Source organism: Zophobas morio, unplaced genomic scaffold (assembly GCF_036711695.1).
Source record: "Zophobas morio isolate AGI-343-1 ecotype UQ-CSIRO unplaced genomic scaffold, CSIRO_AGI_Zmor_V1 ptg000046l, whole genome shotgun sequence".
NCBI classification, from domain to species: domain Eukaryota; kingdom Metazoa; phylum Arthropoda; class Insecta; order Coleoptera; family Tenebrionidae; genus Zophobas; species Zophobas morio.
In genome coordinates, this window is record NW_026972151.1 from 4,168,450 (window position 1) to 4,191,106 (window position 22,657).

Consider the following 22,657-nt stretch of genomic DNA (forward strand, 5'->3'; position numbering starts at 1 on the left):
GAGGCTTGCTAGCCGCTAGCCTCCGAACGACGATGCATCTGAATAATGAGACCTTAACCTTGACGCATCGTCGGTCTCTATTGCATTGGCTAAAACGTTGATCGGACTGCCGCTCCAAGCCGCTAGCCTCCGGCTAGTTCATCTCTTTTCAGATCAAGTCGTACAGATAACTTTATCTCTTTCTTATTAGTTGGAGCAATCGGGTGTAAGTAGGAAAAACATTGAGGTGGTTTCGCGAGCTCCCTGTTCAGTGGTGGTGGCGTTTAGGCTTTACGTAGGTAAGGGTATAAAAGGGAAGACCAACACCATCACTCCCATTAATGGTATTGACAGTTACAATTAGAAACAAAACAGAGCATTTCATGAAAATAACTATAATAAAACTAAATAGTTAACGGCTTCGGTTTCAAGAAACAAATTATACTGTTGGAATTGTGTATTATTTATAAGTGATACATCTTCCGCTTGGGGTAAAACAGGCTATAATAATTTACAAAATTTGTCACGAGCTATAGAAAGGCATGAAAAATGACAGGAACACATATTTTCTTCGATTAAATTAGAAATGCTTGGTAAGCAAAACATTGCCAATAATTTAGATTCGGCTCATAAAAGGGAGAACTATTACGAGAAAGTTGGTGAAAATTGGGCAATTTTGAAAAGACTAATCGATGCAATATAATTTATCTGTCAACGCAAGAGTGTTCTTTTCGTGGGCATGACGAAAAACATTATTCAGATAATAAAAGATATAAAAAGTAGTGCTTTTCAAATTTGAGCCTCCTCGGAAGAAAACTTCACAAGCCGCCACTGGTAGATGGTACTCTAGTACTACATAACCTTGAGTTTTATGGAATCAGAGGGGCATCCGACGAACTTGTGGGGGTGCATCCGGAGGGTGCACTGACCACTATACAATCAGGCGTCGTGAATATCTCTCCTCACTTTCTACGTTACATTGTGTCGCCACAAACTAATTTCAGATTGCAACAAAGCTATATATATAAAAATGTGTCACAAGTACGATCTACTCCAGTTAGAGTTCCACGAGGTTCCGTCCAGTGACCAACTTTATTTTCAATTTATATCAGATATCTAAAAAATGTATACAGTAATTTCCTCATGTTCAGAACAATAATCTGTGAGGTCACGGAGGATCAGGTCAGGTTCGGTCAGGTTTCTTTAGTAATAATCAGCCTCACGTAACGTTCTTATGAGACCGCATTATTTTAAAAAAGAACATTAATAATGCGAGCGCAGCGAGCACGTTCATGCGTTATTAAAAATTACTCGTCACTGTCCCTGAGAAGCTAAATCATTTTAATAAAATTTAAAGAAGAATTTTTTCTTGTCTAAAAACGGTGAATCTTAAAAATGTTTGTGATTATGTGCTAAGCTAAAAGCTAAGGGGAGATCGACAAGTCTGGAGATTTACTCTTATATCAGAACCCAAACAACTTCGCCCAGACACTTCGTGCATACTTCCATGACAATAAAGCTGAAAAAAGAACTTTAAAAAGCGAGCGCAGCGAGCACGTTCAGGTGAATGTAATTTAAAAAATTACTTATTGGTGTCACTAAGAAGCTGAATTATAAAAGAAATTTGAAAAATTTAAAAAATCTTAGTCTGAAGATTATTTGTGACCGCTAATGTCTCGTGGGACTGAAACATCCCGATTTTTTCAGAGTAACTTGCCTACACGGGGATCTCGAGAATTGTGGTAATAAAAACCAAGTAGTCTTGCTAACCGTTCATTTGTAAATGCTTTTTGACTAAATTTTGTTTGATCATCCCTACCAACAATGTGATGAAATTGCACATAGTAAAAGGGTTTTAAGTTTTATAAAACAACATACTCCTATGGTATATAGTATACGTGTAGTTTATGAATCCGTGTTGAATTTCTACCCGATATCCAAATTTTTGAAAAAAAAAGTCAAAATTAAGCATGGAAAATTTTTAATCAAAATATATTACTTTAGCTCCCTCCCAAAAAAATGAATGACGTCATCTCAAAATTTTACGGAATACCTATTAACTAGAATTGTTCTCAAAATTTGGGAACACAATACTGTTATTATTATTATTATTATTATTACAACGTTGGACCTATCCAAATTGATATACGCGTCCTTGCAAAAATGTTGATGACATCACAAAATTTTGTAATGGAAACATTCACTTGAAACACAGAAGTAGCTTGCTTCTTGACCTTTACTTTAAGATTACATGCACATTTTTTTACTCACACGGATTATCACAAAAAAAAAATAAAAGTCATAGAATTAAATCTTATAATCTCTCGATAAAGCTAACTTTGTCACCTGTTGTATTCCAGGGGCGAGGCAAGTTCTGTCTGAATAACCCTAGACGATTTTTTTTCCAAAAATCTCGATGTCTCGGGTAAAAATCAATGCGCATTCAGACCAATGTGTAGAAGTATGTTATTTTATGAAATTTAAAACATATTTACTATGTACAATTTTGAAATGACGTCATCACATGATTGGTGGGGATGACTAGACAGGGTTTAGTCAACGTTTTACCATCTACACGATATTCACAAAACACGTGTAAAATTTGAACACAATCGATGCAGTAGTTTCGAAAATTATCTATCAACGAAAATCGACAAGGACGACGGACACCCCGATAGACGGACAGACGGAAACAGGAAACCTATTTTTTCGTCCTGTTAGCTTACGTTCGGGAAGGAAAAAATAAAAAAAAAATACAATCATAATGAAAATGTTGTCTTACTAAGAAACTTGTAAACAACGCAAAAACCCAATCTCTTATTATTCTCGTTTAATGGACCAAAAATTTAACATATCACAAACATATAGATATTTCGACGCGATGACGGAACATGTTATACAATATAATTGCACTAGTTATTAAAATTTTCAAAACATTTTTTTATTCTAAGGTTATTATATCACAATATGAACTATATTTAAAGCAAATATCCAATGGGAAAATTGTATTGTCAATACCTGCCTAACTTCGAAAATTTAGGTATGCACTCACTTCAAAAGAATTCGATTATTAAGCACGTACAGATAACCAGCATCACCGGCGGCATTTAAAAGAAAATTAAATTTGTTTTTGTTTCCTTAAATCCTCCAGTTACTCTTCATTTGTTTTGTCACTATCTCGCTATGTCAAAAAAGTGACGTTCTAACGTGGCGTAATGCAAACTTGATTTAAAATTAATTTCATGAAAATGCAACTTATCGAAACACGGAAATCCAAACGACAGGTGTGACACATGACAATGCATCTACGCTCATTTGGTGGTTCTCTGATTTACGTGACCAAAGAAAAAGACGATCAACTTGTAACTACAGGTTTTTTTAATCACTCGTTATGTTTTCTGTTATAATTAGAGATTTCCAATTTAGTCCAATCGGGGAAAGAAAAACATTGCGTGTTTACGTTCGTTGCAAAATTTACGGTTGCTATTCCTGCAATAAATACTTAAATCAGCGAAACAAGCCATAATTTATGTATGTATATAGTGTACTGTCACGTTTAGTTAAGACACGACACTCAACATATGGAAGGAATCGCCACAGAACTAAATTAAGTAAGAATGGAACATAAAATCCACGGCATTTTTGATTATTGTACACCACGCCAATCAAGTCTTGGTATTTTCCATAAAACCACACATAAAAATTCATAAGACACCTAATCGTCCAACAAACAAATCTCGGTTTTGGCGTATTTCAGTAGCTCGAACTTAATAACATTGCCCACAGCCGACAATTAATAATTCAATAACCGACACACTTAATAACTCATGCTCGTCTCACACCTTGGACAAGCATCTGTAGGCTCACCTTTGACACTTTTGTAACGTTGCTCTTCCTCTCCTCGTTTCACCACACCTCTTCACATTCCGCTAATTTTTCAAGTAAAAGCTTTGTCTTGATTTCCTCCTACTTCATGCAAAACTAGGCTACGCTTTTCCAAACACGCATCTAAATCAAACTGAAAATACACAGAACGACTTTTCATAAACGGCGAACATCCCAAAATAACCAATATGAAACATCCGCCTATTCAATTTACTTTCATTACACGCTTTACCAATTTCGCATTTGCAATTTTGCACTCATAAAGGTTATCAGCGGAGATCGAGTTTCGCAAGTGTGGATTGTAATTAGGCACTAATTAACTAGAAGCGATGGTTCGAAGATAGCGGCTGGATTCGTGCTGGAAAAACTGAAGAAGAGGAAGCAGATGGTGCGTGGTTTCGTCATGAAATTATAAATAAGTAGGTAGTCATAATGTCTCAATTTAGGATTTTATGATTTCTAACGAAATTAATTTATTGAGCAGAGTCACATATTTTATGGCGTGAATAAAAGGCTTTCTATTGTAGTGATGGTACGACTGTTATTGATGACTAATTCTATTTCGAGACGAAATTCTTCCCGATTTCTTCATTCCCATTCAGTGGTTTTAATTTACTATAAAACTACTACAGTGTTTTTGATTTTAACTTGCTCATTAGTCACACTAATGGGTTTCTAAGAATAGCACTGAACAAACAGTGCGGATAGAATTTGTTTACTGTGGATCTTCTTCTAATCTGTAAGTTCGCGATTAACAACGATTTAGGAAAGGTCAGAGCGGCGTTCTGAGTCACTTGCTATTCACTGCAAACGACATTTAACCCTTCCGGAAAATATTGTTAATCAAATTGTCATTTTCTTTCTTGGACTCATACGCAAAAAAGTAAAAAATCTGAAATATAATATCTATATAATCTCTTAGTACACATTGCATTCTCATGGAACAACCGGTCACCATACGAAATTTAAGAATTACGCGCGTGCCTGCAATATAATAAAAACTGGACATTAAAATGTGGGGGCGGGAGCATTAATTATGTTTACTATCATATACCCAGTACGCTTCGATTAATATTGATAATGCATTCAATATTTCCATTAGCTGTGACACTTCTACTGGCAACAATCAATAACGTTGTAACGCATCAAGAACAAGAACACGATCAAATTAATAGAATAGTGATAAAACAATGAAACTGTTTTATAACTCACGATGAGTTTAAGGATAGTTCTTTTTTCGAGATAGTATTTTTACATATTAAATAATTAAAATGTTAAAATCTTTCAAATTTTTAAAGGTTTTGAAAAATAGTCTGGGTAGTAATCTGGCAGCATGAAACGGAATAACCTGTATAATTTTATATTGAATTGATATTTATATGATTGACTGTTCTTGTAATTTTTTTGATTTTTTTTAGCAACGTAAGGGTCCACAAAACATCGCAAAATAATTATTTTCATTACTCAATAAATTAAATTAAACAGTTTTTCATCTGTATTTTATTACTGCATCTTATTCTGTGTTTTATTCTCTTTTCTTTTCGTTACATATTTTCTATATTTCAAATTGATTGTTGAGGTTTTTACTTTTTTAAGGAACACACCGAAATACTGAAAGAAAGACAACAAAAAATAGAGCAAGATGGAGTAATAAAATACAAGTATTCTATTTGAAAAGACTGAAATATGTATCGGTATTTGAAAATTTTACCATTCATTTTTTTATAGACAATATATTAAAATTTTGCATCGGAATTTCGAAACTAAAATACAGTTGTTAGAAAGCGTAAAAAAGGATAATCACTAATCAAAATATAGAAAAAATTAAAGTACATTCTATTTACAAAAATTAATTTGTGTGCTATGTCTCGAAAGCACAACACTCTGTATAATTGAAAATAATTCTATTATATCCTGTTCAACACGCCGTACAACTTTGGTCTGTTACTGAAAGTAAAGTAAAGCTGAAAACTCTGAGTTAAAGACAACAAAGTTGTCCACTTGGAAAATGTTCTTCTTATTCTAGAAAAGTGCCGAAATAAGCTTAAGCTCGCCAGGTGTGGTAACAGTGTCCATTCGGAATAGCTACTTTCGTGTTTTTTTTTTCCAAAAATGGTATCCCGTTTCCATCTGTGTATCGTCTATCCGCAGTCTGTTGTTGATTTTATTAGACAAATAATCTCCGAAACTACTGGACTGATTTACATGTATTTTAGGAATATCATGGAAATAAAAACGAGCCAAAATTTGTCCCGTCATCCCCATTAACAATTTGATTCCGTCGTCTCAAAATTTTACATTGTAAATGTGATTAAACTAACATACTTTTATGCTTGTGGTTTATGAATTCGCCTTTATTCTTTATCTTAGACATACGTATACATAATATAAATTTTGTTTTAGCAGTATGGCCCAACGCCGTACTTTATAAATGTTGAACGACATATTCTATAAACTATAAACGATCGACTCCGAACTTTGCAAATTTTTAACCTGTGTTGAAAAATTTTACGGATTTTCAAAATGTCATAGTGCTTAATTTAGGCAAAAGAGAATTGTTTCCGCGTTTTTAATTCTGTACGATTGTTTTATCAATTATTTTTAAGTCTCTATTAAATAATTTACATAAAATTTCAAAAACAGGTGAGAAAATTTATTTTCGAACCTATGTAAGGTCCTGAATTTTAGTCGACATTTTCAGGAATTTCTTAGTACATACGAGTAAAAAAGTTCCAAATTTCTTGATTGCACTCAAATATTGTAATTTTTGTAAAGTAATGATGATTCGAAATCAAAGCGGATTCATAAACCACAAATATAAGAGAATGTAATCTTATAAAATTTAAATAGTATTTACTGAGCAAAATGACCTAAGATCACCAAATGTCCGATAAATGGTGGTTAACGTGTAACCACTTACACGATACAATATACATAAAATTTGACAATAAATTAGTTCGATAGTTTTGGAGATTATCTCTAATAAGAATCAACATACACGACAGACTGTCGGTCTGACGGAAACGGGAGACCTATTGTTTCGTACTCTAAAGCTCGTGAAACGTTCAGAAAATATGTAAGTAGCCATTTGTCGGATGCACTCTATTCCCTATTGTAATATTTCTTTACCTTACGCCCGACAAGTAAAAATTATAAAAACTTTCAAATGCATGAAGTACAAACTTTGCTAGAGCCTACAAAATGTAATTTTCAAGATTTCCTTCATAAAAAGTTTAAAATTTGCAACTGGGTATCTTCGGAAGTTTTTTATTTTCTTAATTTTGTTAGTTTTGTAGCCAGGTGTAATTTTCTTCATACATATGATATCGGGTGTTTTTTTAAATTTCTGATCCACGAATATGTTGACAAAACAGACTCAGGCGAAAAGTAGGTCGTAACTTGAGTAGCGAAAATGACAACAAAGCACAATTGAGGTTATGTTAAAACACGAGTTATAGGTTCTACGAGTACGCTACGACCTACGTAATTTAATGAAAACTAGATTAGAAATTTAAAAAATCACCCAATAGAAACTTTTAGGACTTCAAAGTGTTAGGCACGTGTTCGAATTTCAAGGCTTTCCATATTTCATAATTAATATAAAGCTAAATTAGAAACGATGATAACAAAAAGTGCTCAAAAAACTGGCCACAAGGTCGAAAAGTAAATTCGGTAAATCTTCAACAAATAAAAATATGAACATTACCAAGGTTTATTTGTATATTTATAAACTATTGGTAAAAATGATCTTCATAAAACAGAAAAAAGATGAAAGATAAAGTGATAAATATTTATGCCTGTAATTTCAATACATAAATAAATACATAATCTTGTTTTAAGCTGTATGTATATGTTCTCACGACATGCACTTTTTGGAATTAGAAATCTATCAAGCGGCAAAACTTCCACGACTTTCATCGATTAACTTCCTGTACAAAAGCTCACTCCCAAAATGATTATCCTGACTTAATCAAATTAAAAAGTCAATCTAAGAAATGTATATTTACCTCTTCTACACGATTTTCTTTCCTAACGACTTGTTTTCCAAATAAATCTTCATAATAAAAATTCCAAATGTCAATGTATTCGCAATTACTTATTTATAGCAGAATACGCGGTTGCGTATGTATGTCAACTATTAATTAAATGTTATTAAGAAGCAAATAAAAATTTTCTCTTTGGATTATCTGGCTGAGTGTAACCAGTGCTCTAATTTTTTCCACAAAACTGTAAGAAAACGAAACCACAGTAAGTTCCTTCGTCGGCTCGAGTAACTTGTAACGACTCGAGTATTTGAAGGACAACCTTGCCAGGAAAAAAACCAGCACCTGTTGTATTAATATCAGGGAAATCAGTTTAACAATTATTTATTCATTTGTACACAAAAATATATAATAAATAATAATAATAATAAAATTGCCAAAGGCGTATTACCGGTTGAGGGCACCGACCCTTACCTCAAGGAAACTTTTACAAGTCTATTTTGTCAGAAGATTCATCCTCACGAAGTCACTAGGGAGTCTAGAGAATCAGAGTCTTCCATACTTAAGATGACTATGTCAAGATTTCCAAATATACAAGCTGTTGACTTTGAACATCCAAAATCAGAATGAATTTATAGACGAACCAAATAAAGAAAAAGAAGAGAGAAAAACGGATAAAAGCATTTTCTTCTTCACCCGGACAGTGGTTAAATCTTTATTGGTGAAAATTTGGGATAAATACTCACATTAAAGACAAAACAAGTTTTCGCTCACTTAATCTCCAAATCTTGGTCCATTTCGCCGGCAAGCCTACCCAGTTTGCCTTCTTCTGACTATGTTCACCACCATTTACACAATTTTAGTACGTCGGAACGACTGCAATAGCGATTAACTACACTGTAAATAAAACAAACCCAAGCAAACAAACACAGCTGTCAAAGCCACTACCGACAAACGCCACCGTATCCGTCCATCAACTGACCTTTTTGCTCAAAAGCAGCATTTTCATAAACACAAATTACATAAATATCAACATTTCGCAAACTTTGCTCGGAATTTCCAAATTTGGGTTAGTACCTCGACTCAAATTCCTCGTGCATACCATCTCGACCCACGACTCAGCAAACGCGTTGCACTTAATTTAATTTACACTAACCTTCAATTGAAATTCCCCTTTTTCTCAAATTAAACACCTCCATCCTTCGCTGCCTCCATTTAGGCTAATGCAAATTATTGCAAATCAGCTTCTGCTTATTAGATCCCGCTGTTCCGTAACAAAAAACACCAATTAAAACAAAGTGTGCGTGGACCATTTCAAGGCCACGGGAACCGCTTTGGTACAGTTAGGCCGTCTGATCGTGCCCCAGCGATCATCTTTTGTCTCAATTCGGATCTGCCCAATCGCAGCAAAAATCTTCACGCCACGCCAACTCGAAAAACAAAAATAGAGAGGGGGTCAACAAACGACTGACTGGCTATTAATAAGCTGGCCATTCGGAGTGTCAGGTTTCTGAAAAATGACCGCTACTTGAGTTACATAAATGTGAGAGGAGAAATATGACATGACCGGAGATAAGTCGGGTTAGCGATAGATATGGACAATAGGCGGCCTTGGGTGAGCAATCGGGATCGGCCCGATTGGAGTCACATTGAATTGTTCTGGTCCGAGCGGAATCGAAAATCAGGTTTTCTAAAAAAATGTGTCACACAGGGTTGCGATTAGAACAATACAGGACCTTGAATGGATAACTGAGGCATTGTCGTAGTGAGTCAGCCCCCGTTTTGCCCGGTTTGAGTCACGTCGAATTGTTCTGGTTGGAAAGGAATCAAAAATCAAGTGACTTTTATCAAGTGGATCAGGACAAGTCATTGCACTTTCTAATGGGGATTTGTGTGGTAGATATGGTTTAACTGGACAGCCTTGGCAGTACTCAGGGTACTGCAACCATAAAGAAAAATGTTGCTGTTAGCGACAGCACCGATGATTTTATAAGTCGGTTAAGTGTGTTATTTTGTTAACAGCCATTAGCGATTAAGTGGTTTTGGTACAATAAATTACAATAAACGAATTGCGCAACTGAACAATGGGTTATTGCAGATTTTTGCACTTTCCTACTTTCTGCTCTCGGAACATGTAACGTGTTAGAATGTGAGAATCTTGTAGAAGAGACCATTAAGGAACAATGGAGCTGAAGAAAGTGAAGACCAGTTTTTAATTACTCCCACTGACCATTTTTACTGTGTTTATGTTGTGGTTCTACGTGACATAATATTAAATAAACATGTACATGTAATTCTGTTGCGCCAATTAAATAAACTACATGACACAATAATAAATAGCTCGTTAGTAAACTTACACTAGAACATCTCCAAAACAAGCCTTAAATGGATTATGAACTTCATTGACGACATTGTGCATCTATCAATTGATCCGAGAATATCACTAAAATGCGCTTTAATTGAACAAAAGTGGGTCAATCAGCGACGATAAATTCAGAGCTTGGCAACAATAATGCTGGATGGAATTGAAACTCATCGTCTACAATTAACGAGCTTAGGTATTTAGTAATCCGTTCGACTCTTACCAAGTCAAGTAAGCTTGGATGGCACCAGGACTCGAGAGGGTGAAGACGAGATCTGTAGTCTTACCTGCAAAAAATAAAACACATTAGTTTCTACATTTATAATCACCAAAGGCTAAATTTAGTGCACGACATATAAAATTGCCAAATTTCGCTGGAGAGAAAAGGTTTATTGCAAAATATTTGCGGTTAGAAATGGTCTAGGGGTGAAGGCGAGAGTTCAAACAAGATGCAACGAGAGCTGCAGATCATCTGACCTTTAAAGACTTGCATACTTTCTCTTTCGGTTATTTATAATTCAGCTGCAACTGAGGCGAAATGTAATGGTTCGATTTTTGGTTGTTTTGTTTTCGCAAGGATGTTTCGATATGGGTGTGGGTTTTAAAAGGTTTGAATGTGTGGATGTTACAAATGGAAACTCAAAAAATATAGAATTCTTTTATGAAGGAGTTCTAGCAGAAAATGAGTGGGAAAAAATGCCATTTCAATGAAAAAAACATATGTACTCGTGATTTATGAAGCCGCCTTGTTTTTGTTTGTTATTAATATAACCTTTATTACTAAACTTAAATTTGCTTGTTCTTTACGTACTACATAAGCGTGATTCATAAACCTGTGGACGGGCCCGCTGCAATACCGATAAAAAGTCCACGGTTCGATCCCCGGCGGCGTTTTCAATTTTTTTAGTCGAACAAATCAAGACCGGTACACCCCATTGTTTTATTCTGACTATTACAAAACACGTGTCGGAATTGGCATACGTATTCTTGCTGAAATGTTGATCGGAACATTTTTCAGTGGGAAAACATGTTTTTGAACCTCGCAAAAGTTGCGTAACATTCTGTCAATGCGCTTGTAATAGTCTCCGTTTCCTGTTATCGGTGGAGTGCGAACTGACACTCCGCGCCAGACCAAATATAAGTAAGTCAAGAGAGTGTATTGTCGTAACAGAATGCGTTCGTATCAGATGCAGTAGCGGGTGTATAATACATTAATAACTTCTGAAAAACAAGCTCTAGAAGAATGTTCAAAAAAATACATACAAGCAATAACATTTTTACATTCCGAACGAAACCTGGTGAGAAGAAACCACGACAGGAATTTTTGTTAGTTGAATAATGAGCTAAATATGTATACCGGGTGTCGGGAAAATGGCGGATTACTCTACAGTACGTTATGTACGGGGGTTTCGGGACTCCCAAAAAAAATTATGAAAAAAATTTTTATGATGTAGATTACGAAACGAACGTAATTTTATAAAAGTAAAATTGGCAACACTGCACAACAACAACAAAAACAACAAAAGAAAATTCCATTAAAGAATAACAAACTAAACACTAGAGAATGTTCAAAATTCCTGCCTTGTGCACATAACTAAGTTTGTAATGTTTATAAATTTTGATCATTTTTTAAAAATGTTAGTTATCACTACTAAGATAAAACTGATTTTGGCAGTAACATACCCTCTAAGAAAAAAGAGGGTGGATGGGCGGGGTTAGTACCTGCTAATCTAAGACGATTTTGGCAAATCACATACCCTTCAAGAAAATAAAGGGCGGGTGGATGGGGCTAGTATCTGCTAAAATCAGTTTTATCTTAGTAGCTACTAGCCCCGCCCACCCACCCTTTCTTTTCTTAGAAAGTATGTCATTTGCCAAAATTGGTCTTATTTTAGCAAGTATTAGCCCCGCCCACCCACCCTCTCTTTTCTTAGAATGTATGCCATTTGCCAAAATCAGCCTTATCCTGGCAAGTATCAGCCCCACCCGCCCATCCCCTCTTTTCTTAGAGGGTACGTCATTTGTCAAAATAGATCTTATTGTAGCAGATACTAACCCTGCCACCGGCCCTATATTTTCTCATTTCCCAACGTCAGTTTTACCCTAGCAGGTACTAGCCCCGCCCACCCATCATCATTAGCCAAAATCAGTCTTATCTTAGCAACTACTAACTAGGATAAGGCTGATTTTCGCAAATGACATACCTTCTAATAAAAGACAGGGTGGGTGGGCGTTACTAGTACCTGCTAAAATACGACTGGTTTTAGCAAACAACGTATCCTCTAAGAAATTAAATTATTATAAGAAAAGACACTAGAGGCTCCAAAGCAACAGGAAAACCTAGAACCTAAGATTGTTTTAAATTTTTCAAAAAAAAAACGGGGTCACAAAATTGACTAAACAACAGATCAGGTCAGAATTTACCAAAAATAGAACACCAAAGTCCCCCAAAATTGTTTTAAATAATTTACAAAAAAAATCTCCATGGGTTCCCAAGGGAATACACCATGGGTACCCAAAAGTGTCCCGAATAAAAAACATACTGCCGCAATCAACACTTTTTCAAATTCATAAAAAAATAAAACATCAAAACTTCATCCAGCACAAAACACCAGATTCCTTTAAATTTATTCGAAAATAAAACTAACTGCGAACATTTTAAACAAAGGGTTTTGAAAAAAAAGACGGATTCATAAACAACAAGTCCAAGAATACGTTATTTTATCAAATTTAAATCCCAGTTAATATGAAAAATTTTAAGGGGATGTCACTAACTCGTGGTCGACATGATTTGGCAAATTTTGAATAGTGTTACCATTCCTAACATACATATAAAATTTGACACCAATCGGTGCGGTAATTGCGGAGGTTATCTCTGTCTAATAAAAATCTGGACGGACAGACAGACAGAAACGGAGACCTATTTTTCGAACTTGAGGGATCACGAAACGTTGAAAAAACCTAAAAGTAGCCAGTGACTCGATAGACTCGGTTACAATATTTCCTTAGCATACGTCCAAGAAGTAAAAAAATCAATTTAGGTATTTTGCAGAATTAAGGTAATACATATGTACTCAGCACCATTTTTTGGATAACGTCTTCAGCTTTCTGGAGGGAACGAGTGACGAAATAATATTGAAATATTTCCAAAGAGAATAAACAAATTTTCGTTACTGCGAATTCACATTGTTTATTTTAAACTACAACTTCAAGAAATTATCTGTCTAATAAAACCGCAAACAGAGAGTCAAACGAAAGTCGAGAACCAGATGGACAAACAAACGGAAACGCAAAATGGAAAAAAAAATCGTTCAATTTCCTCAAAAAAAAAACGAAATTCTGAAAAATGATATTATTTCAGTTTCCAAATTAAAATTCAGTCTGTTTATAGTGATTTGAAGTAATAATTGTGAAAGTATTAAATCTGCGTGTCCAGGAGCAATCAAGTTCACGTGTCAGCATTATGCACCAGGGCAATTTTGTATTTTTATATTTATAGTCCTCTTTCAACAAACAATGCATACAAATTACATGCACGGAATTAATAATAAAAAAAAAAAAAAACGATATACCCATATAAAGACCGCTAATTTGCAACTTTATTTCTTTTTTTTTTTTTGGTATACTGCAAAATTCTGTCAATTTTTTTTTTTTTTTTTGTTCTGTGAGTATCATGTTTTTTAAGAACGCAAATACATATTTAAAAAAACAGCATATTTAAGAATTCATACATTCAAAGTAACTTGAACATCACAAATACGTTAACTGTGTTAACTCCCAGTAGTGTTTCTCAATTTTTTTTAAACGTAAACCTACACTGTGACATTAAATTTAATAACACCGTAAACGCTTTAAATATTCAGCTGTTAATTTTCACAAAAACCTAAAAACCTAAAAGATGCGGATTTTTGCAGCTGTGTAAATTTCGAAAAACTGTTCTGTTGGTTACTTTTTATTTACATTCATCGCAGTATTAACAAATAACGTCTAACTGATAAATGTGTACACACTTGTCATGTTCTTTTTTTAACCCGAAGTCGGTCCATTTTTTATGAAATCCACAACACTGGCACACGAATTTTCAGGAAATTAGATAAATCGTTCCTGTCTAATAATAACGTTACTGTCTTGCCAGAATTATGCGGAAATTCTTAAACCACTTCTGCGATAAAGTGATAATTATTAATAAAATAAGTCGCACCATATATCTTTTAGTCGAGACATCCTGTGTTAAATAATTAAAAAGTAACCACATGTCTATTGTTTATTTCTCGCAATTTAATTTAAAAAAATTACAGAACGTCATAAGAGATTTTAACCACTTAATTAATGTTAATAGAGAATTCTAACGAAATCCGTTTGTAGTTCCTGAGATAAATCGTAAAATTTGAATGCAAGTATGCGGCGAGTTTACGAACGTAAAAACAGTAGACCATTAAATTAGGTAAAAGAATGTGACATTACTAAAAAAACTGCGATGTCAGGAATTCTCTAGTATTTTACCACATTCGTGATAATCTTAATGTACATAAAAAATTCACAGTAATAATTCAGCGGTTTCGGAGTTTATCTCATAAAATTGCCAACAGACAGACGACAGACAGACGGAAACGGGAAACATTTTCATATTTCATGAGATACGAAGCGCATGAAAAATGAAATTAGACATTCATCAGACACGAGAAAATCGGCAGACTGAAGAGAAAATCGAGAACTTACGTGTGCACTTCAATTAATTAATCCGAGTTTATTTCAACAGAAATAACATCCAACCTCAATCAAGTCGTAAAAGTCGTTTTATTAATTAAATAGCAGCCATGCTACAACATCATAACACTAACAATAAATCCGGAAAATTGCGAGAATCGCTAAAAAGCCACAATCAAAAATAGATCACTCGTATATCGGAAAACCTAAACACCGCTGATAAATAATAAACATCCACACAACCGCAAAACACAGAACCGCTTGAAAACGTAAAATAAGCACAAGTTAAACAATTTCGCAAACAAATCTTTTTCTTCTCCATTTTACAACCGCCCTCAAAAATACGAAAACATCGAAACTCTTGTAATCCGCAAACACCGGTTGCCCCTGACTCAATTCACAGGCAGATTCGCTAAAAGTTTTAATTTATTTGTACACATTAATTTTTATACGCTCTGTTAATAACTAAGCAAATGTTAAATACGCTATTACCACATGTTCCTACATATTATAAAGGTTAAAAATTCATTAAAATCCGCAGGTAGAGCACAATGCATAAAATATGCATAGTATTAAATCGATCGTAAAAACAACCGTTGTTCTTGCTTTTTCAATCTAAATTGAGATTGGAAGAATCTAACGGTGCTGGCTGTGCGAAGCTCTGGATTAATTAACAAGAGCAATGTGACTTTAATTTTTAGCGATATAAATTCGTATTAGTGGTTGATATCGTTGGCGTTTAGACAAATACTTATGGTTTTAACTACGGTATAAATTAGCGCGATAGCACCTGTCAAATTAGTACGGGTTCATTATTTACCACTATATGGTACTTATTTAGTTTCTGACACCGTATTACCAACAAAATGCAATTAAGAACGAAATTACTACAATTTTACTATGCGAAAATTTATGAAGACAGTAAGAATTAAGGGGGCGTTAGACGAAAGTTATCGTGTTTGTTTGACTTCAGCCACTTGTACTTAGTGGTTACTTGTTACTCTTATTAGTACTGCAGTAAAATCTGTAATGTGAATACCGCTTAAGGGGGCATTACATAAAACTTGGAAATGGCAATCGGGTGGGAATAACTTTGTGTAAAAATTGGTTATTACCACACCATCTGGCGGAAGGAAAGCATTTTTAAATAACTATCAATAAATTTGATAATTATTGCTGTGACCCCACCGACATATACTTTTTATCGTTTGCCGCCTAGGACAATGCACTTTCAAAAGACTGGTGACCTAGACAATGAATTAGATTCTTCCAGTGAAATAATGGGAAAGGGAAATTGTGAACTGAACTTGTCAGAATCATTTAAAAAAAAAACGAATTTATAATGGACATATTTAAGGCTTCAGGTTTATAGTGAAATTATTAAATAAAATTGAAAAGAGCAAGCTTTCAAATCACCACATTTGGCAGAGTCGTTTACATTATTTGAGATTGTGTGTCGTCGAATCGTTGTTCAGTTTATTTTCATTTGTTGCATCTGTTTCGCCAAATTCTTTAAAAAAATCAGTCTTTTTCACAACTAACCCGAACAATTTCACTTTTGCTCTCGTAGCTTACACGTCAGTGCATAAAGTATTTTGGTTCAGAGTAGATACAGATACAGATATAGATACAGTTCAGAGTTCATATTTAAATTGAATTGTAGCTGGTAAAGGATGCTGAGCCCCAATTTGTGAAAAAAGAAAACCTAGATGTTAGTAAAGGGGATTTTTTTTTCAAAATACATTTTGAAGATTCAAAATTGAAGTGAACCCGTTTGCGCGGGTTTCCAAAAAGGCTTTCCGAATCGATTTGATGGGACTTTCATCGTTGAAAATAAAACTATTATATCTTTTAAAAATTTCAAAAAAGTCGTGGAAATATTCCCGTTCAAAACACTTAGACAACTCTAAATCATCAACACTACTGTCATCATCTTCACTATCTTCAATTACATTAAAATGACAGTGGTATGGCGGAAGTCTTAGGACACAATGTCCATGTTCTTGAGTATAGTGATCTATAATGATACAATCTTCCGGGCAGGGTTTGAGTAAAAAAAGAATAATTTGACACTAACTTTTTGAAGCTGAGAAATCGTATGAGTATTAACTTTCTAGTTTTTCTGATGTTTTTAGAAAGTTTAAGTTCAAATTTACTAAATTTGTTAATGAACTTCATGATGACGAACTGCACCTAGATCATGTGATTTAACTCCTTGCCATTTTTTGAGGCCTTATTTTAAACATTCGTAATTTCGACAACGAACTGAAAATTTGAATGAATTTGAACACAGAATAAATGAAAATATTATTCAAATTAATAACAACCCACAATTGCTTAACGATGTTTTTTGTGGTAGATCAGGACATGTTTAAAATCGGATGGTGGCCAGTGAAATTAATTTTAATAAAGTCTGCAATAATTTACTTCATTATAACCTCACTTTTTTAACATATCGTGTCGATGCAAATCCAGATGTACGTTTTAGTGATAAAAGACAATCAACAAGTAACCAGAGGGTTTTTTTTTATCGCTCGTTACGTTTAAAATTATGTTCAAATTTAGATGAAATCTCTGACAATTGAAATTCATGTTTACCACTAATACAGCTTGTGTTAGCATTTTATATAATACTTTAAGCTTTTTTAGTAGTTCATTTAAATTGCTTATTTGCTGTTTTATTGTGCAAATTTAAATCCGTTGGTCGTTAAAATGTGCATCTCTAATTTAACTAGTCATAAAACCTTCCGAAAAAAGTTTAATGTTTGCATGTAAATTCTTAAATTAAATCTTACGTTTACCTTTTTACATGGCTGCGATGGGTAAATGAAAAACTTTGGCTTAAGAAGCCAGAGTTCTATCTATTATTCAAGATTTGGGATTTTGTCACGAATAAGAATTTTTATTAGTTTCCCAGATGATGAATATAAACTTTAGAAAACGCTGGTTTTAATAGGTTGGTAAATTTTCCAAGCTTCTGAGAAAACGGACATAAACGGGCCAAAATTAGTTTTGAAAACAAACGACACGTATGTTGATTGGAATCCAGAAGAATTTAGGAACTAAAGTAACAAACAAGGAGATCGAAAATTGTTACGAAAGTGATTGCTTCGAAAATTATTGCACAGAAATTGACCATCAAAAAACGAGTCGGAGATTTCTACAAAACAAACTTTATTTCGTCTAAAAAAAAATTAAGTTGTCATCAAAATCAGGATGTGGTTTTTGGGATCCACCAGTCCCGTTAAATGAATCAGAATTAAATTCTTTAGAAACGTAAAAATTATTGCAAACTAAAACGTGCGAAATGAAGTTTTCTAAAGTTCAACTCGAGAATTTTACTAACATCTTTTCTATGGAGATATTTTTACACCTGCCGAGATCAAATGTACTCTTTAGGTTGAACTGTGACCGAAAATCGAAAAAATTTAAGGTATTTTCATTTAGCGCTCCCATAAATGTCATTAATCATAATGACACGCTAATAAATTATAAACAATAGTATTACACCGCCTATAACAAACGAAGGTAACCATGAAACACTATTTATTAGTTGTTTTCAAGAATGAAAAGACGTCTATTGTACCGCCACATATTTATGTTTACCGTATCTCATCAGCAATAAGCACTTAAAAAGTCGTAAAAACCCAATGTCCAGGTAATAATCTAATAAACCTAAAAATGCCGCATGTAATTGGGACAGCGGGCGTTACGATCCAATCTAGTATTTGCAACAGTAACAAACAAGTGCTTTTAAATTTCGCGCACTTTTAATTTCGTAGCACCGCCTCAATTAATGCGTGGCACCCTCCCATTGGTTCACAGCCAAGCAAAACATGTATAGCGAGTGGATCTGGCGCTAATGTTCTCAAAATTAGTTGCAATAAAGAATGAATGGGATGTATTCTACAGCCACATGTCTACGTTTACCGTATCTCATGAGAAATAAGCCAACAAAAAGTCGTAAAAAGTCAATGCAGGTAATAAAACCAACAAACGTAAAAATGGCATACGTAATTGCTACCGGAAAACTGAAATTTTCTGAGGAAAAAGTGACAAAAAAAAATACAAACAAAATCAAAAATATGTAGCATCCGTGGAAAAATACGAATGATGCAATAAGATAGCAGTTGAAAAGCAACTTGAACACAAAAAAGTAAAGTACACTAGATGGAAAATGTGGTGAAAGGAATAATAGAATGATTGACAGAACCAACGCCTCACACTTCGAAAAGACACACTCTGTGAACTATATGTATTTATTGATGTATTTAAACATGACACCGAAAAGCATCGACCAATTAATTGGAACCGAACTTCCCTAGCCTGAAGCACAATCGATACCTCGTTTAAGATTGCATCATGAAATTTCTGGAGGGCACAAATAAATAAACTTGAACGTTCTTTAATTAATTTTGTGTTCTAATGCAACTTCTAAGAAATCGATAATGTTAATCGCTGGCATAAACTACAAAATTTATACCTAGTACATTATTATTTTTTTAAATAACTCGTGTAAATGAAATTAAAAGTGGAAATGGGCTACTTAACACACAAACTTTTCGTGGTCTGGCAAAAATGGTAAAACAGACGTGCTCAGAAATCATGAAACACAAGATTCGATGAAATAGACAAGATCTGAGATTTTCCTAAATATCTACACACACAAAAATTTTCTACAAAACTGAATGAGTAACTAAAAAGGGAAAGAGGCCCCTTCTATTAATTCTATTAAGAGAAAATGATAATGGAAACACTTGGTATAGTCTGTCAAGGAATATCGTAATTTTACGACTTTGACTCCCTTGTCGGATTTGGAAAACAAAAAATCATAAAACGACAATATTCTTTGGCACACTATACAACATCAGAAATAATTAAAAAAAATTATACCAAGGAGGCTGTGATCAGCACAGATAAGGACCTAACGTGGCCTAAAAAATGCAGAAGGTAAAAATAAACACCATGCACACAAAAATAGATGTTTATTATTCGAAAGACAGCAAAGAAAAACAAAGCATCCAGCCGAAACTTCGTCTTACAGTTAGACAAATAATAATAATAATAATAACAATAGCGATGATGATAAAACAGCACTTGGGACACGTTCTATCAAGCATGACACCAGGAAGTGTCAAAACGACCACACATTTAATTTCGCCCATATTTCACTCTTCAATAAACCTGTCGAAATCCCACAAAACCATTATCCAACCACCCCGCGTTGCATACACATCGACCATTAGCGCATCCCCACCCCGGCCGCAAATTTCCAAATTTTCACTTTTGCGTACGAGGTGCGGGCGATTGTGTTTAAAATCCAGGTCAATTTCATAACTAACCCATCACCGACCATTTCGGCGGATTCACATGGAATCTATAAACGCGCTGTCGCAGTCCTATCATGACCTTGAAGTTCCACAAGCTATTTTCTAGCGCCGCGGGCCCCGAATACCGCAAAACTTATTTATAAACCGAATTGCTCGAACAGAATGGGTACCAGAATCCCGTTGCTCGTTCTTCTATTGATTGGCCGGCAATTATCCGACATAACCTCAATTTTCGTCCATAATTAAACGCGTTACGTAAAATGTCACCATTTTTTCCGTCCGCAAATGCACTCGAATTATTCAGCAAATTGTTTCCTTATTAGAAGGCGTAACATTTAAAGCATCTGAATATCGTAGACATCTTGATCTGAGGAAAGTAAAAGTTGACATTTCGTATCGCAATGCAGCGGCAAAGGTCATTGGTGGATTTCGAACAATTGAAACAATGGATCGAGCCGTCGCCGGCTTGATGAATAAATTATTGTGGATTTATTATGAGGAACGGTGGGGGAGTGGGTACGTGTAACCCTTGTCGCACGCCCCTGGCTTATTACCTGGATTAATTATTAACCGTACGACTATGGATTGGACTATTAATATCTGGTTGAGGCAATGTGGGGAAGATGGTGAGTGGTGCAATTAAACCATCACGTGATGGTACAGGGAATGGAAAGAATGTTGAAAAAAAAAACAACGAAAAAAAAATCAATAATAAAGCACAAACCACACAGCAACAAAGCTCATTTTTGTAATTGTGTTTTTTGCCTAATTATCTATAATAATAAATAACAATTAAAAATTTGAAGAATGGTAAAAAGTGAATGTTTTCTCTGGGGCTATTTGAGCAGATTGTAACAGTGTTTTTGGTTTGGTGAAGTCTGTTCCTAATTGGTTTTGAGGTAATGGCTAAATAAAATACTCGACTTGAAAATCAAAACAAATTTACGAGCACTGTGTTGTTGGATAATTCCAGTCCGGTTTTATTTGTTTTAAAACCCAAAGCCTTTATTCCACGTTTATTTAGGTTTTATGGTTTTCATTCTATTTCGAAAAAGTTTACACTGGAAAACAAGTTCGTGGTCGACTGTCACAAATATCATTAAAACGTAATTTGCAACAGAGTTGTTTGTTCGACTTGATAACTTTCCAAATTCGTAAATAAAATCATGTTAAATAAACTATCGTAAATACAAATTAATTAAATACCTACATGTCTTTCAAAACTTATAAATTGTTCATATACTTAATTATGTAATTTAGTGAAGTTATGCCACAATCTTTGAATACCATCAGTTTCGAATATCCATATCTAGCAAACGTCAGTTAAACGTGCAGTTATTTACTATATAATCTGACCCATCCATTTGTAAATACAATACATTCATAATTTCACCGGTTATTACTTTTTTACGGTAAAATTTGAAATTTTCGGTTTTTTATCTCACACAATATTGTTTACATTGTAACCATGTTCATAAAATTTTATGGCCATTCAGACCAACAATGCTTAACAATCCCTGACAAATCACGCATGTCGTTTGAACATTTACGTAAATTTTTAGAACTATATACCCTCGAAAATGTTAAAATTTAGCTACATATACACACCAACAAGTTAATTCTGTCCTTGTATACATGTCAGCCAAATTCGTTACAGAGTAAAACGAATACGGCCCTGTTTGAGGTGTGACGACGGCTACGGTTCAACCGAGAATCTGTAGTTTATGGTCACAGGGATTTGGGGCTTGGGCTCTTTAAGTCTAACTTGAGGCCACAAAATTTAATTAGTATACAGTCTGTTGTTTGTTTTTAAAAAAATGGATAAATCGTACCTCAAACACGTGTACTTACTTGAAAGTCGCATTATCAATTCCCACATTGGTGCCAAGGATTGGGGTAATGTTGGCTGCGGTTTCAATTGAAATTGTAAAGGTCGCAGTTTAAACAAATCGTGGCAGTTAAAGGTTAAACTCTACTAATTAAACTGATTATAGATAAGATAAGAAAGCACTGAACACCTATTTATACAGAGACAAACCGAAAAACGGATATTCGGTGAATAAGGAGTATTCGCTCGACTTGTAGAAGAAATGCCGGAATTTTCAAGTGCGCCCCTGCAAACTTAGCAGAAATGACAAAATACAAGAAAAATACCAAAAAAATATTAAGGGGCTGAAGACAGAAAACAGAGAATTAATTCTCTTTCGCGGTGGTTAAAACAGAAAACTTGGTAAAATTTAAAAAGACAAATCTAAAAACTCAGCAACCCAGAATTATGTTGGAATTACCAACCGCCCACCATGCTATAAGCCAAAGTTTAAACTTTAGAGAATGAAACTTGTTTCGAGTCAACATTTATTATTTTATCCAATGTCAACCACATCCAATGTATTAGCAAGATTTTCGATAAA

General features: G+C 34.3%; 1 protein-coding gene across 3 annotated transcripts in view; it reads right to left on the minus strand.

The window, feature by feature from the left end:
• Positions 1-22,657, minus strand: part of LOC135142419 (uncharacterized) — a 101,471-nt gene that overhangs the window by 70,358 nt on the left and 8,456 nt on the right. Inside the window, exon 1 of one of the 3 annotated variants that reach the window (XM_064074134.1) lies at positions 10,433-10,452. The exons of the other annotated variants lie outside the window; for them this stretch is intronic. The gene's annotated coding sequence lies outside the window, so the exon portion shown is untranslated. Of the gene's footprint in view, positions 1-10,432; positions 10,453-22,657 lie in introns of those variants that run through there. 3 annotated transcript variants of the gene reach the window in all.